Here is a 13966-nt window from a genome sequence, read left to right as displayed (position 1 = left end):
TCATTTCTTGTAGCAGCAGAGAAAATACAGCTGAAAATTATACCCCAAATTTATTTATGCGTGCTGTAGAATTATAATGTTGGTTAAATGCACAGCCTTTTATGGGAAAGTTAAGGCTTTGTTTGGGAAGAAATAGCATCCAGCAACTTGGCATGAGGTCATTGGGTGGACTTGGATAAAGCTAAGAGCCCGAAACCCCTAAATATCTCTGAGCCTCCTTTTCCAGGGGGAAGCAGCTTCTCCTTTGTCTGAGGATACCTTCCTCCTTTGAAGACTGTAAAAACCTCATTGCCTCTAGACCAATGCTGTCCTGTAGAACTTTCTGTGACGATGAAAATGTTCTATGTCTTCACTAACACAGTATTCGCTAGCCACATTGAATGCTAGAAATGTGGCTGGTGCAATGGAGGAAATAATTTCATGTCTTAATTTTTAATTAATTTACATTTAAATAGCTACATGTGGCTAGTGGTTATCTTATTGGACATAACACAGTTCTAGACCCATAATTAGAGCAAACCTCATCATGATCCAGGGGCCAAGTACAAAGACAGTTCTGGGAGGAGATCACTTGGACTCAAGAAGAATTGCAAGTTTTGCTAACTTATATTGGCAGAAACCTGGGGAACAAGAGTGGGAATATATTTTAAGGGTTGTTGTCCCAAAGAAGAAGGAAAATAATGTTGTATTTATTGACATGTGTGTACTCACCAGAGATTCTGGATTTAATGTGTTAGGTCAAGCATCTAACAGTTTTAACAGTTCATGGTTCCAACAATTTGATTGATGAAAACCTGAACTCAATAGTGGTTTATATTCAGTGAGATGCCAGAATTTCACTGCCATAAGTTAGAGAAAGTAATCCAAAGCCTTAGTGATATAGGAATGTTACAGTAAATTTACCTTCCATGACTTGCTCTTCTCCCCACCCTCCACCATGTATCCTGAGAGGGCCCAGGTGACACTCCCTTCACTAAAGCACTGAGAAATGCATTCGTGTGGGAGCATTGAAATGCCTGGAAAGCTCTATGATGGCTGTCTTTTGTAGCCTGAGGATGATGGTGAGAGATGCTGCCGCTGAAATGTGCTGGCTGATTTCAATGAGATCGATGGAATCCTAGAGTGGCAGAAGCCAAGGGGCAGTGCCTAATTGTCAGAGACAAGCGTTCGCTGTGACAGGCAGCTGGGACAAAGTGGCAATCACATGTTTTAATGTGTTAGGGACATGTAGCAGTGGCTGAGCAATCATAGCGTCTCTAGAATGAAGTGGGTAAGCAGCCTTGCGTGAGCACTATAATTGGAAAAACCCTGAGTTGTCTCAATGGATAGTCATGGCTTCTCACCTAAATCCACAGACCCAGATGCCCTAGACTGAAGTGGAGGCTGAGTCCCTTTGAGGAAGGACTCTGCAACAGTGCCACGAGTATGGACTGAAAAATCTCTGTTCAGGCCAAGGCACCTGAGGCAATTTACCCCAGTGATTTTACACTTGGGAAAGGCAACGTTGTCTCTTAGTTGACACTAATAACTAGGGACCCAAAATGCTATGTATCAAAATTGGAGGATGTGTGCAGATCAAATGATACACACATTTTCAGCCCAAGAACATCTCGTAGTTGAATCATTGAATCCCCCTAAAACGTTTGGTGACTTCCCCCATTTCTGAATATATAATCAGTATAGACATATTTGGTAGCTCACACAATTCCCACATTGGCTCCCTTACCCATGGGTTGAGGCCTGTTATGTTAAGAAGGGACAAATGTGTTGCACTCTCTTTGTCACCTCTCTCCCCCTGGGTGATGGAGACACAAAAAGGATTACTCAAAGCCCGTTTCTTCTGAGCAGTGAGAAGCCCCGAAGGGGTTAATTGTCCAGGAACCCTCAAGAGACAGGCATTCCTCCTTGGAAAAATAACCACAGACTGGGGTCTTCTCCCTGTATCTATTTACCAGGAGAGGAGGTTACAGAAAAGGAACATAGGTGGAGTTATGGCTAAGTATGGTTTAACAATAGAAGTTGGTAACATCAGTGAAATAACAAAGTGACATTCCATAATGCAATTTGTAAAAGGTTAAGTTGATCCACTAACAAAAGCTTGTTCCTAGCAAATACTGTCTTTTCCTACAGCAGTTTCCTCAGTATTTTACATAACAATAAAGCAACTTTCTTAACATATCAATCAGTAGATTAACCTGCTCCAAGGACATCTGTCCTTGAGCCAGCAATTTTGCTGTGTTAAATTCTTTATCTAGAACAGAGACTTTAGCCTGGGGAAAGTTTCCTGTCTTTTGCAAGCTTAACGTTTCTATATGTAATTTTAAAAAGTTAGGTTATACCTGAAACTACAGGGCTTTGGAAGCTAGGCCCTGTAAAATACATTTGCTTTATAAATGTTAGTATACACCACACAAATAAATGGAAGCCACTGAAACTTCCCCTACATATTGTAATAGAAAACCAAAAGCAACACTATCTCTGGGTAACTGCAGAAATCAGAGCCACCATCAAACACTTGAAGATGCAGGGGGGTTGATATTTACCACATTTGCATTAAATTTTTCCAGTTTTCCCTGTGCAGAAAGTAGATGGAGCTCAGAGAGTGACTGGATTATTGTCAGTCTATTCAGGTGGTGACCACTGGGAGAGAGCTAGTGGAGTAAATGCTCTGACTTTACTCTCTCCCTTCTTTGAAAATCTTGCTGGGATTCTAGGGCTGGCCCGTGGCTCACTCGGGAGAGTGCGGTGCTGATGACACCAAGGCCACGGGTTCGGATCCCGTATGGGGATGGCCGGTTTGCTCACTGGCTGAGCGTGGTGCTGACAACACCAAGCCAAGGGTTGAGATCCCCTTACCGGTCATCTTTGAAAAAAAAAAAAAAAAAAGAAAGAAAAAAGGAGAAGACAGAAATTACAAAAATCAGAAATAAAGCAGGGGTGTGGTAGAGCAGTTGCTTCTTCTATTACTCTGGAGTGGGCTTTGAGGAGAGAGATGTCCTCTTCTTTTTCCAGTCTCCACTGGTGACTCTCCTTGTGCCACTGCAGTTGGGTGTCTGGAGGGCCACCTGCATGGTGCTATGGCTGCTGCTGGGACGTCAAGCTGCTTTTGCAGCAGCAGTGGCTGTGGCGGGCCACCCACGAGGAAGTGGTGTTTTCAGTGTTCTCCTTGCCTGTTTCTTCGTGGGGGATGCTGCCCTGGCTCCTGCCTAAGGACCCTGGGTGTGCTCTGTTTCTTGGTTGCATCCCAGTGGAGGGGACTGGCCCTTGACTCCTGACTTTGTTGATTGTTTTATTTGCTGTACAGAAGCTTTTCAGTTTGAGGTTATCCCATTTGTCAATTTTTGCTTTTGTTGTTCGTGCCTTTGAATTCTTGTTCAAAAAACAATTGCCCAGTCCAATTTCATGTAGCGTTTTTCCTACGTTTTCTTCTAGTAGTTTCATAGCTTTGGGTCTTAAATTTTTGTCTTTAATTCATTTCGAGTTGATTTTTGTGTATGGTGAGAGATAAGGGGTCTAGTTTCAATCTGTTGCATGTGGATATTCAGTTTTCCTGGCACCATTTATTGAAGAGGCTGTCCTTTCTACAATGTATGTTGTGAAAATTGGTTGGTTGTAAATATATGGATTTATTTCTGGGCTCTTTATTCTGCTCTTTCCATGCTGTTTTGGTTACTATAGCTTTGTAGTTTGTTTGCTTATTTACTTATTTATTGTGGCAAATTATATATAACATAAGGTTTGAAAAGGTTTGTTTTAACCTTTTCAACCTTTTTTTTTTGAGTCTGATTGCTACAGGGATCTGAACTCTTGACCTTGTTTGTGTTATCAACACCATACTCTAACCAAGTAAGCTAACAGGCCAGCCCATTTTAACCATTTTTATTTATTTTATTATTATTATTATTATTTTTTTTTGTCTTTTTCGTGACCGGTAAGGGGATCACAATCCTTGGTGTGATGTCACCCACACCGTGCTCAGCCAGTGAGCACATCGGCCATTCCTATATAGGATCCAAACCCGCGGCGGGAGCGCCGCTGCGCTCCCAGCGCCGCACTCTCCTGAGTGCACCACGGGCTTGGCCCAACCATTTTTAAACATAAATTTTGTGGAATTAATTACATTTCTTTTTTTAAAAATTTATTTTTATTTTTACCGTTTTTAAAAATTTTAATTTAATTTATTTTTTATTGTAACATAGTTGATTGTACATATCTGTGGGGTACAGCATTGACTATCAATACCTGTGTGCAATATGTGATGCTCAAATCAGGATAATTACTATATTCAACATTACACAGTGTAATCTTTTTTTCGTGGTTCTTTACCAATTTCTTGCTAAACCCCTCCCCCCATCCCACCTCTGATAACCTCAGTTCTGTACTCTCCTTTTAATGTTCAATGTATTGTTGTGATTGTTGTATCTTTCTTTATTTTATTTATTTTTATGGCTCCCATTTATGAGTGAGGACATGTGGTATTTCTCTTTCTGTGCCTGGCTTTATTTCACTTAACATAATTTTCTCTAAGTTTATCCATGTTGCTGTGAATGGTAGAATTTTGTTCTTTTTTATGGCAAAGTAGTATTCCATTATGTAACTATACCACATTTTCCTTATCTAGTCATTTGACAATGGACATTTAAGTTGGTTCCAACACTTGGCTGTTGTAAATAGAACTGCAATAAACATGTGGGTGCAGGTATCCCTTCCGCATGATGATTTCCATTCCTTTGGGTGTATGCCCAGCAGTGGGATTGCTGGTTCATATGGTAGTTCTATCTGTAGTTGTTTGAGGAAAATCCATACTGTTTTCCATAATGGCTGCACGAATTTACAGTCCCACCAACCGTTTCGAAGGGTTCCCATTTCTCTGCATCCTCACCAGCATTTGTCATTCTCTGTCTTTTTTCATAATAGCCAGTCTAACTGGGATGAGATGATGTCTCAGTGTGGTTTTGATTTGTATTTCCCTGATGCTGAGTGATATTGAACATTTTTTCACGTGTCTGTTGGCCGTTTGCATATCTTCCTTTGAGAAATGCCTATTCACCTCCTTTGCCCGTGTTTTGATTGGGTTGCTTGCATTTTTTTTTCTAAGTTGTCTGAGTTCCTTGTATATTCTGGATATCAATCCTTTGTCAGATGCAGAGTTTGCAAATATTTTCTCCCATTCTGTAGGTTGTCTTTTTGCTCTGTTAATTGTTTCTTTTGCTGTGTGGAAGGTTTTTAGTTTGACATAATCCCATTTGTTTATTTTTCCTTTTGTTGTCTATGTTTTGGGGTCTTATTCATAAATTCTTTGCCCATTCCTACTTCCTGAAGTGTTCCCTCATGTTTTCTTTTAGGAGTTTTATAGTTTCAGATCTTATATTTCAATTTTTAATGCATTTTGAGTTGATTTCGGTATATGGCAAGAGGTATGGGTCTAGTTTCATTCCTCTACATATGGGCGTCCAGTTTTCCCAGAACCATTTATTGAAGAGGCAGTCTTTTCCCCAATGTATGTTCTTGGTGCCTTTGTCAAAGATCAGTTAGCTGTATGTATGTGGGTTGATTTTTGGGTTCGCTATTCTATTCCATTGGTCAGAGTGTCTGTTTTTATGGCAATACCATGCTGTTTTGGTTACTATAGCTTTGTAGTTGTATTAGTCCATTTGTGTTCCTATAACAGAAATACCTGAGACTGGGTAATTTATAAAGAACAGAGGTTTATTTGGCTTACGATTCTGGGACAGCTGCATCTCACACGGGCTTCTACTCATGGTGGAAAGCGGCAGGCAGCCGGTGGGTACAAGCAGATCACATGGCAAGAGGAAGCAAGAGAGAGAGTGGAGGTGCCAGGGTCTTTTATACAACCAGCTCTCATGGGAACAGAGCGAGATCTCACTCAGGCTCCCCCTCCCCCAAGGAGAGCATTAATCCATTAATGAGCGATCCACCCCCATGACTCAAACAGCTTCCAACACTGTCACATTGGGGATCAGATTTCCAAATGAATTTTGGGGGGACAACACATCCAAACTCTATCAGTAGTATAATTTGAAGTCAGGTAGTGTTTTTCCTCTGGCTTTATTTATTTATTTATTTTCCTCAGGATTGCTTTGGCTATTCGGGGTCTTTTGTGATTCCATACGAATATTAGGCTTGTTTTTTCTATTTCTGTGAAGAATGTTATTGGTGTTTTGATGGGGATTGCATTGAATCTGTAGATTGCTTTGGGTAGTATGGACGTTTTCACAATGTCATTTCTTCCAGTTCAAGGGCATGGAATGTCTTTCTATCTTTCTGTGTCCTCTTTACTTTCTTTCAACAGTGATTTGTAGTTCTCATTGTAGAGATCTTTCATCTTCTTGGCTACACTTATTCCTAGGTCTTTTTTTTTTGGTAACTATTGCAAATGGGCTAGCTTTCTTGATTTCTTTTTCTGCTAGCTCATTGTTGGAGTATAAAAATGCTACTGATTTTTGCATGTTGATTTTGTATCCTGCAATTTTACTGAAATTGTTTTATCAGCTCTAAGAGTTTTTTGTAAAGTCTTTAGGTTTTTCTATGTATATGATCATGTCATCTACAAATGGACAATTTGACTTCATCTTTTCCAATCTGGATGCCCTTTCTTTCTTTTTCTTGCCCGATTGCTCTGGCTAGTACTACCAATACTATGTTAAACAGGAGTTGTGAGAGTGGACATCCTTGTCTTGTTCCCATTCAGGATGATGTTGGTGGTGAGTTTGTTGTAAATGGCTTTTACTGTGTTGAGATACTTTCCTTCTATACATAATTTGCTGAGAGTCTTTATCATGAAGGGATGTCAAGTCAAATGCTTCTTCTGCATCTATTGAGGTAATCATATGGTCTTTGTCCTTGATTTTGTTGACGTGGTATATCACATTTATTGACTTGTGTATGTTGAATCATCCTTGCATCCTTGGGATGAATCCCACTTGATAGTGGTGTATAATTTTTTGATGTGTTGCTGTATTCTATTTTGTAATATTTTATTGAGGATTTTTTGTGTCTATGTTCATCAAGATATTGGCATATAGTTTTCTTTTTTCTTTTCTTTTTTTTTTATAGATGACCGGTAAGGGGATCTCAACCCTTGGCTTGGTGTTGTCAGCACCACGCTCAGCCAGTGAGCGAACCAGCCATCCCTATATAGGATCCGAACCCGTGGCCTTGGTGTGATCAGCACCGCACTCTCCCGAGTGAGCCACAGGCCGGCCCTTAGTTTTCTTTTTTTCTTTTCTTTCTCCTTTCCTTCCTTCCTTCCTTCCTTCCTTCCTTCCTTCCTTCCTTCCTTCCTTCCTTCCTTCCTTCCTTCCTTTTTATCTTTGTCTGGTTTTGGTGTCAGGGTGATGCTGGCCTTATAGAATGAGTTTGGGAGAATGGCCTCTGTTTCAATTTGTTGCAATAGTTTGAAAAGAATTGGTATTATTAATTCCTCTTTAAAGATTTCATAGAATTCAGCAGTAAAGCCATCCAATCCTGGGCTTTTCTTTGTTGGGAGACTGCTCATTTTCTGTCTCAATCTCATTGCTTGTTATTGATCTGTTTGGGTTTTCTATGTCTTCTTTGTTCAGTCTTGATAGTTTGTATGTGTCCAGAAATTTATCCATTTCCTCCAGGTTTTCGAATTTGTTGGTCTATAGTTGTTTATAATAGTCTCTAATGATTCTTTGTATTTCTGTGGTATCGGTTGTAATGTCTCATTTTTCATTTCTGATTTTTGTTATTTGGGTCTTCTCTCTTTTTTTAGTTAGCCTAGCTAATGGTTTGTCTATTTTGTTAATCTTCTCAAAAAACCAACTTCTCGTCTCATAGATCTTTTGTATCATTTTTCGGGTTGTGTTTCATTTAGTTCTGCTTTGATCTTAATTATTTATTTCTGTTTACTAATTTTAGGATTGGATTGTTCTTGTTTTTCTAGTTCCTTGAGATGTAATGTTAGGTTGTTTTTTTGAAATTTGTCTGTTCTTTTTTTTTTTTTTTCCTTTTTGTCTTTTTTACTGACTGGTAACGGGATCGCAACCCTCGGCGTTGCGCCCGTACCGGGCACCAGCAACGGGATCGCAACTTTCGGTGTCGCGCCTGCACCGTGCTCAGCCAGTGAGCGGGAACCGGTCTCCACATGGGATCCAAACCCTCGGTGGGAGCACCGCCATGCTCCCAAGCGGCGCACTCTCCAGTGTGCCACCGGGCCGGCCCTTGTCTGTTCTTTTGATGAAAGTGTTTATTGCATTAAACTTCGCTCTTAGTATTGCTTTGCAGAACCTCACTGGCTTTGGTATGATGTATCTTTATTTTCACTAGTTTTGTGAAATTTTTTGACTTCCTGTTTAATTTCTTCTCATACTTGTAGGTTGTTCAGCAGCATGTTGTTTAATTTCCATGTGTTTGTTTAGTTTCCAGAGTTTTTCTTATTGATTTCCAGTTTTAATTCTTTGTGGTCTGAAAATATAATTGAAATGATTTCAATTTTTAAAAAAATTATTGAGGCTTGATTTGTGACCAAACATATGGTCTATCCTGGAGAATGTTCCATGTGCAGATGAGAAGAATGTATGTTCTATGGTTGTTGGATGAAATGTTCTATAGATATCTTCCAAGTACAGCTGGTCTAAAGTGTGGTTTAAATCCTGTGTTTCTTTGTTGATTTGTTGCCTAGATGATCCTTCCAATGTTGGGAGAGGGGTATTCAAGTCCCCAGCTATTATTGTATTTAGGTCTATCTCTTTCCTTAGGTCTTATAGTGTTTGCTTTATACATATGGGTGCTCCAATGATGGGTGTATATATATTTATGGTGGTTATGTCTCTTGCTGGATAGATCCCTTTATCATTATATAATGGCCTTCTTTTTCTTTTTATGGTTTTTGATTTAGAGTCTATTTTATCCAGTATCAGAATAGCTACTCCTGCATGTTTTTGGTTTCCTTTTGTGTGGTTTATCTTTTTCCATCCCTTCAGTATTAAGCTGTGTGTGTCTTTACTGGTGAGGTGAGTCACTTGAAGACAGCATATAATTGAGTCTAGCTTTTTAATCCAATCAGTGAGTCTGTTTTGTGAATGGGAAACTTTACTTTTACATTTAGGGTTGTTATTGAAAGGCATTTTATTACTCCTGGCATTTTATTGATTTTTCTTTGGATGTTTTAAATATCTTTGTTCCTTTCTTCCCTTTTTATTGCTTGTCTTCCGTGTTTGTTGGGTTTTTCAGGTGGTAAGATACAGTTTCTTTATCTTTCTCATTTGCAATTTTGTTCTACCAGTGGGCTTTGTTCTTTCTTGTATATTCATGGTAGTGATTATCATTTTTTGCATTCCAGATGCAGGACTCCCTTGAGGATTTCTCATAGGGCTGATCATGTGGTGGTGAACTCCTGCAGTTTTTGTGTGTCTGGGAAATACACTATTTCTCTTTCATTTCTGAAGGATAGCCTTGCTGGCTATAGTATTTTTGGCTGGCATAATTTTTCTTTATTTTTTCCCTTTTTGTCTTTTTTTTTACTGACCGGTAACGGGATCGCAACCCTTGGTGTTGCGCCCGCACCGCGCTCAGCCAGTGAGCAGGAACTGGTCTCCACATGGGATCCGAACCCTCAGCGGGAGTGCCGCTGCGCTCCCACGCAGCGCACTCTCCAGTGCGCCACCAGGCTGGCCCATTCTTTTTGTACTTTGAATATATCATCCCATTCTGTTATTAGAATGAGGAGTCTGCTATTAGACCGACGGGGACTCCCTTATAGGTGACATGATGCTTTTCTCTTGCTGTTTTTAGGATTCTCTCTTTGTCTTTGAGTTTTGCCAGTTTGACTATAATGTGCCTCAGAGATGACCTTTTTGGATTGAATCTATTTGGGGATCTTTGAGCCCCCTAAATGTGAAGCTCCATGTCTCTCCCTATATCTGGGAAGTTTTCCAGTATTATTTGTTTGAATATATTTTCAATGCCCTTTCCTTTCTCTTCCCTTTCCAGAACACCCATGATTTGGATGTTTATGTGTTTAATGTTGTCTTCTAGCTCTCTTAGATATTCTTCATTTTTTCAAATTCTTTTTTCTTTTTATTTGTCTGGTTGGGTTATTTTGAAAACACTGCATTCAAGATCATAAATTCTTTCTTCTGCTTCTCCTAGCCTGCTGCTTAAGCTCTCAGTTATGTGTTTTATTTCTTTGAATGAATCCTTCAGTTCCATGAGTTCTGCTACATTCTTTTTAAAGATATTAATCTCTTTGTAAATTTCCTCCTTCAAATCCTGGGTAGTTTTTCTCATTTCATTGTGTCACCTTGTATATTATTGAGTTTCCTTAAGATTGTTGCTTGGCATTTCTTTTCAGTCATTTCAAGGGTTTTCTGATCTATGTGGTCTGGTACATGAGAATTATTGTATTCCTTTAGTATTGTCATATTTTCCTCATATTTCCAGTATCTCTATGTTGATGTTTGGACATCTGGTAGTGCAGTTGCTTGTTCTATTACTCTGGAGTGGGCTTTGAGGAAAGAGATTTCCTCCTGTAGACGTGTTTTATATTGACAATTGAGTAGAGTGTTTTAGTATTGGTTTTGCGTAGATACAGTAGTGTAGTCTCTGTGCGGGTACTTCAGCCATATTCAGTTTTGGAGTTGTGTGTGAATGCCTCCCTGGCTTAGGCACTGGGGCACTTAGTGATCCCTTACTGAGGTTTGTGACACTGCGTCGGGTCATTGAGGATGTGGGCAAGCTCTTGGGTTCTTGGGAGTAGTGCCTGGGTGCCCTGTCACTCTGTGGCTGGAGTTGGTGACCCCAGGAGGGCTTGTTGGCACCCCAGCTAGTGTTCCATGACCCTGATGGGTGCACTGGGGTCTACTGGAGCTCCTCGGTTTGAGTGGGTGACCCTGGGAATGGTATGTCTTTCCTTTTTTCCTACAAGCAGAGGTTTCTCCTGGGTTCCAGCTTCCCCCACTTGGGGGATGAGTTGGTGGTGGATGGGAATTTTCTTCCTTACTCTGTTTGGGTATCCTGGGTTTCTGCACTCTGTGGGTTCTGCATGTATCTCTCCCTGGGTCAAAGCAGTTGCATGGGCTTCACATGTACCTCCTGCTCCCCAGGTGTGCTACTGCAGGGGGCAGAGCATTTCCCTCTGGGTTGCCCACTGGGTCACTGGTCTGTACATGCTCACCTCTTATCCTAGGCTCCACTGGTACCCCTCCTTGTGTTAATGCAGTCAAGTCATTGGCAGGCTGCTGTGGTGGCTTGGCTGCTGCTGTGACAGAGGGCTGTCCTGTGGCAGTGGTGGCAGTAAGCCACCCTTGTGGTGGTGGTGGCTGTGTCAGATCACCTGCATGGTAGTAGTGTCTGTGGCAGCAGTGAGCCTGCTGGCTGTCATTAGGGGCTGCCCTCGGCTCTTGAGGTCCCTGTGCCCCTGTCAGCTGTCAGCAAGGACTGCCTTGGCTCCTGAGGTCTTTGCACATTCCTGCCAGCTGTCAGCAGCGGCTGCCCATGACTCCTGAGGTCCCTATAACTAAACTTCTTGAGTCTGTGAGTTGATGTCTTTCAATGATTTTGGAAGAATTTCTGCTATTATCTTTTAAAAATATTTCTTCCTTCTCATTCCCCTCTCTTCTTCTGGGACTTCAGTTACAGATATGTTAAACTATTTGATGTGGTTCCATAAGTCTCTCATGCTTTATTAAGTTTGTTTTGCATTCTTTTTTCTCCCTGTGCTTTGATTTGTGTTTTCCTATTGATTTGTCTTGTGTTAATTGATTTTTTCCTTTTGCTATGCCCAGTCTGCTGTTAAGTGCATTCAATAAATTCTTAATTTTAGATTTTGTATTTTCAGTTTAAAATGCCTAATTTGTCCAGTCAAGATGGCAGAATAGATGGTCCCCAGCATCACTCTCTCCCACAAATCAATTTACAACTATAAAAAAGCAGTGACAGCCAAGCTGGGGGCCGCTAGAGCTCAGGGGAAGAGGAGGAGAGACCTATGGAGTGCACGAAGGTAGGAGAAGCCATGATGAGAGAAAGAAAAAACTGCTCTGATCGTTTCATGCCATGGCTGCTTTAAGGCTGGAGCTGCTGAGTGCATGGAGCAGGAGCCAGCAAAAGCAACAGCCGTGCCCTTCAGATGAAGTTGCTTGGAGACAGCAGGGCAGAAGAGGGACTTGGTAGCACCCAGGCCAGCAGTACCACCAACAGGGTTCCCGTGGACCCACATAGGACCAAGGAGCCACAACAACTTGAAGAAAGAGCCACTCAGAGGATGGTGAGTCATTGTGAGGGACCAGAGCATGGCCCGTCCCGTGGGAAGTGTTTGGAGCATGGGCAGTGGTGGAGATAGGCCCTCCAGTAGAATGCTGGGGCACAGCAAGGACAGCTGAACTGCCCCCCAATTGGTGCAGGACCACTCAGAGGAGACTGGTCAGGAATATAGAATTGCAAGGGATGCAGTTTGATGAAAAGACTCAGGCCCAGACCAGTGTGTCTATACAACCCAGGTGCATCAGACTTTGCCAGATCTGGAAGTACCTATAAAGTCGACTATTAAAACCTGAGGTGCACAAAAAGTCTTCCCTAGGGAATCAGCAGCAAAGCAGCAATTTAGCCCAACCACAGAGCTTAAGTACTGGTTCTCACAGGAAGTCCCCCCATTTTAGAAGTAAGTAAAGGACAGCAAATTAGTTCCAGTGCAGAGTTTAAGTGGTGGGAACAGCAAATAATCCAACACAGAACTGGAAGAAAAAAAAAGTACCCACAACCAGAGACAAAGTTTAATAACTAGTAAAGGTCTCATTTCACCAAAGAACACCTATAACACCTAGAAGGACCAGAAGTCCCCTGGGCTACCAAGCCAGGAAGAGAGGAGGACCAGGAGCCTCAGCCATGCCCCCCGACACCTGAAACCAGTCCCGAGGATGGGGGCTGAGGGCATCAGCCACGACCACTGAGCCACTGCAGGAGGTGCCCTGCACTCTCCTGAGCTGGGCAGTGGGGGGCCAAGGGTCTCAACCATGTACCCCCCGCAACCAGTCCAGTGACAACCAGCAAGCCTCAACAAGAAGTGCCCTGGGTTCCTGAGCTGGGGTGGTGGTGGGGGTGAGGGCTATTGTGACACCCCCTTGACATCTGCACCCAGCCCAGCAATGACCAAGCCACCACTGGAAGCCCACTGATCTCCCCTGTGGGAATTTGGGGGGTGCCACAGGCCTCAATCCCACCCCTCCTCCTTCCTCCTTCTTCCATCCCATTTCCTTCCTCTTTCCCCTCTCCTTCTCCTTCCCAACTGCTCCAAACCAACATCATAGAATGTAAAAAAATAATATTTATAAAATAAAAAATAAAATAAAATAAAATACCCAATTTATTCTTAGAGATTCCATTCATGGTATACTGATACATTGACGATCCCCAATGAATCATGCCACCCAGTGTTCATGCCCTTGTTTAGTCTTCCACATCAACCCTGGGTCATATCACTTGCTTTGGCCAATGGGACTTCAGCAAAAATAATATGAACAGAAGTTTGATAAGTGCTGCAGATTGGGGCTTACACTCTTGGACCCATCCATCATGTAAGAAGCCAAGGTTAACTTCTCTGAGGTGGAGAGGTTATGCAGAGACAGATGCAGTCACATGAGTGACCCCATATGAGAATGTTAGGAGAACTACTCCATCAGTGCACAGAACTGTGGGAAATAATAAATAGTTGTTATTTTAATTCACTAAATTTTGAAGTGCTTTTGTAATGCAGCAATAAAAAAATGAATACACTGTTTTTCTGTGTATTAGTTTAAATTTTCCATCCTTTCATCCATTTTATCAGTCTTTTCTTCTAATTTCTTTAGCATATTTATAGTAGTTATTATTTTTTTTTTCCTTTTTGTCTTTTTTCGTGACCGGCAACAGGATCGCAACCCTCGGCGTTGCTCCCGCGCCTCGCTCAGCCAGTGAGCGGCCAGTCTGTATGTGGGATCCGAATCGG

This window comes from Galeopterus variegatus, unplaced genomic scaffold (genome assembly GCF_000696425.1).
Source record: "Galeopterus variegatus unplaced genomic scaffold, G_variegatus-3.0.2 Scaffold4397, whole genome shotgun sequence".
In the NCBI taxonomy this organism is placed as follows: domain Eukaryota; kingdom Metazoa; phylum Chordata; class Mammalia; order Dermoptera; family Cynocephalidae; genus Galeopterus; species Galeopterus variegatus.
Note: the sequence above shows the minus strand (reverse complement) of the source record.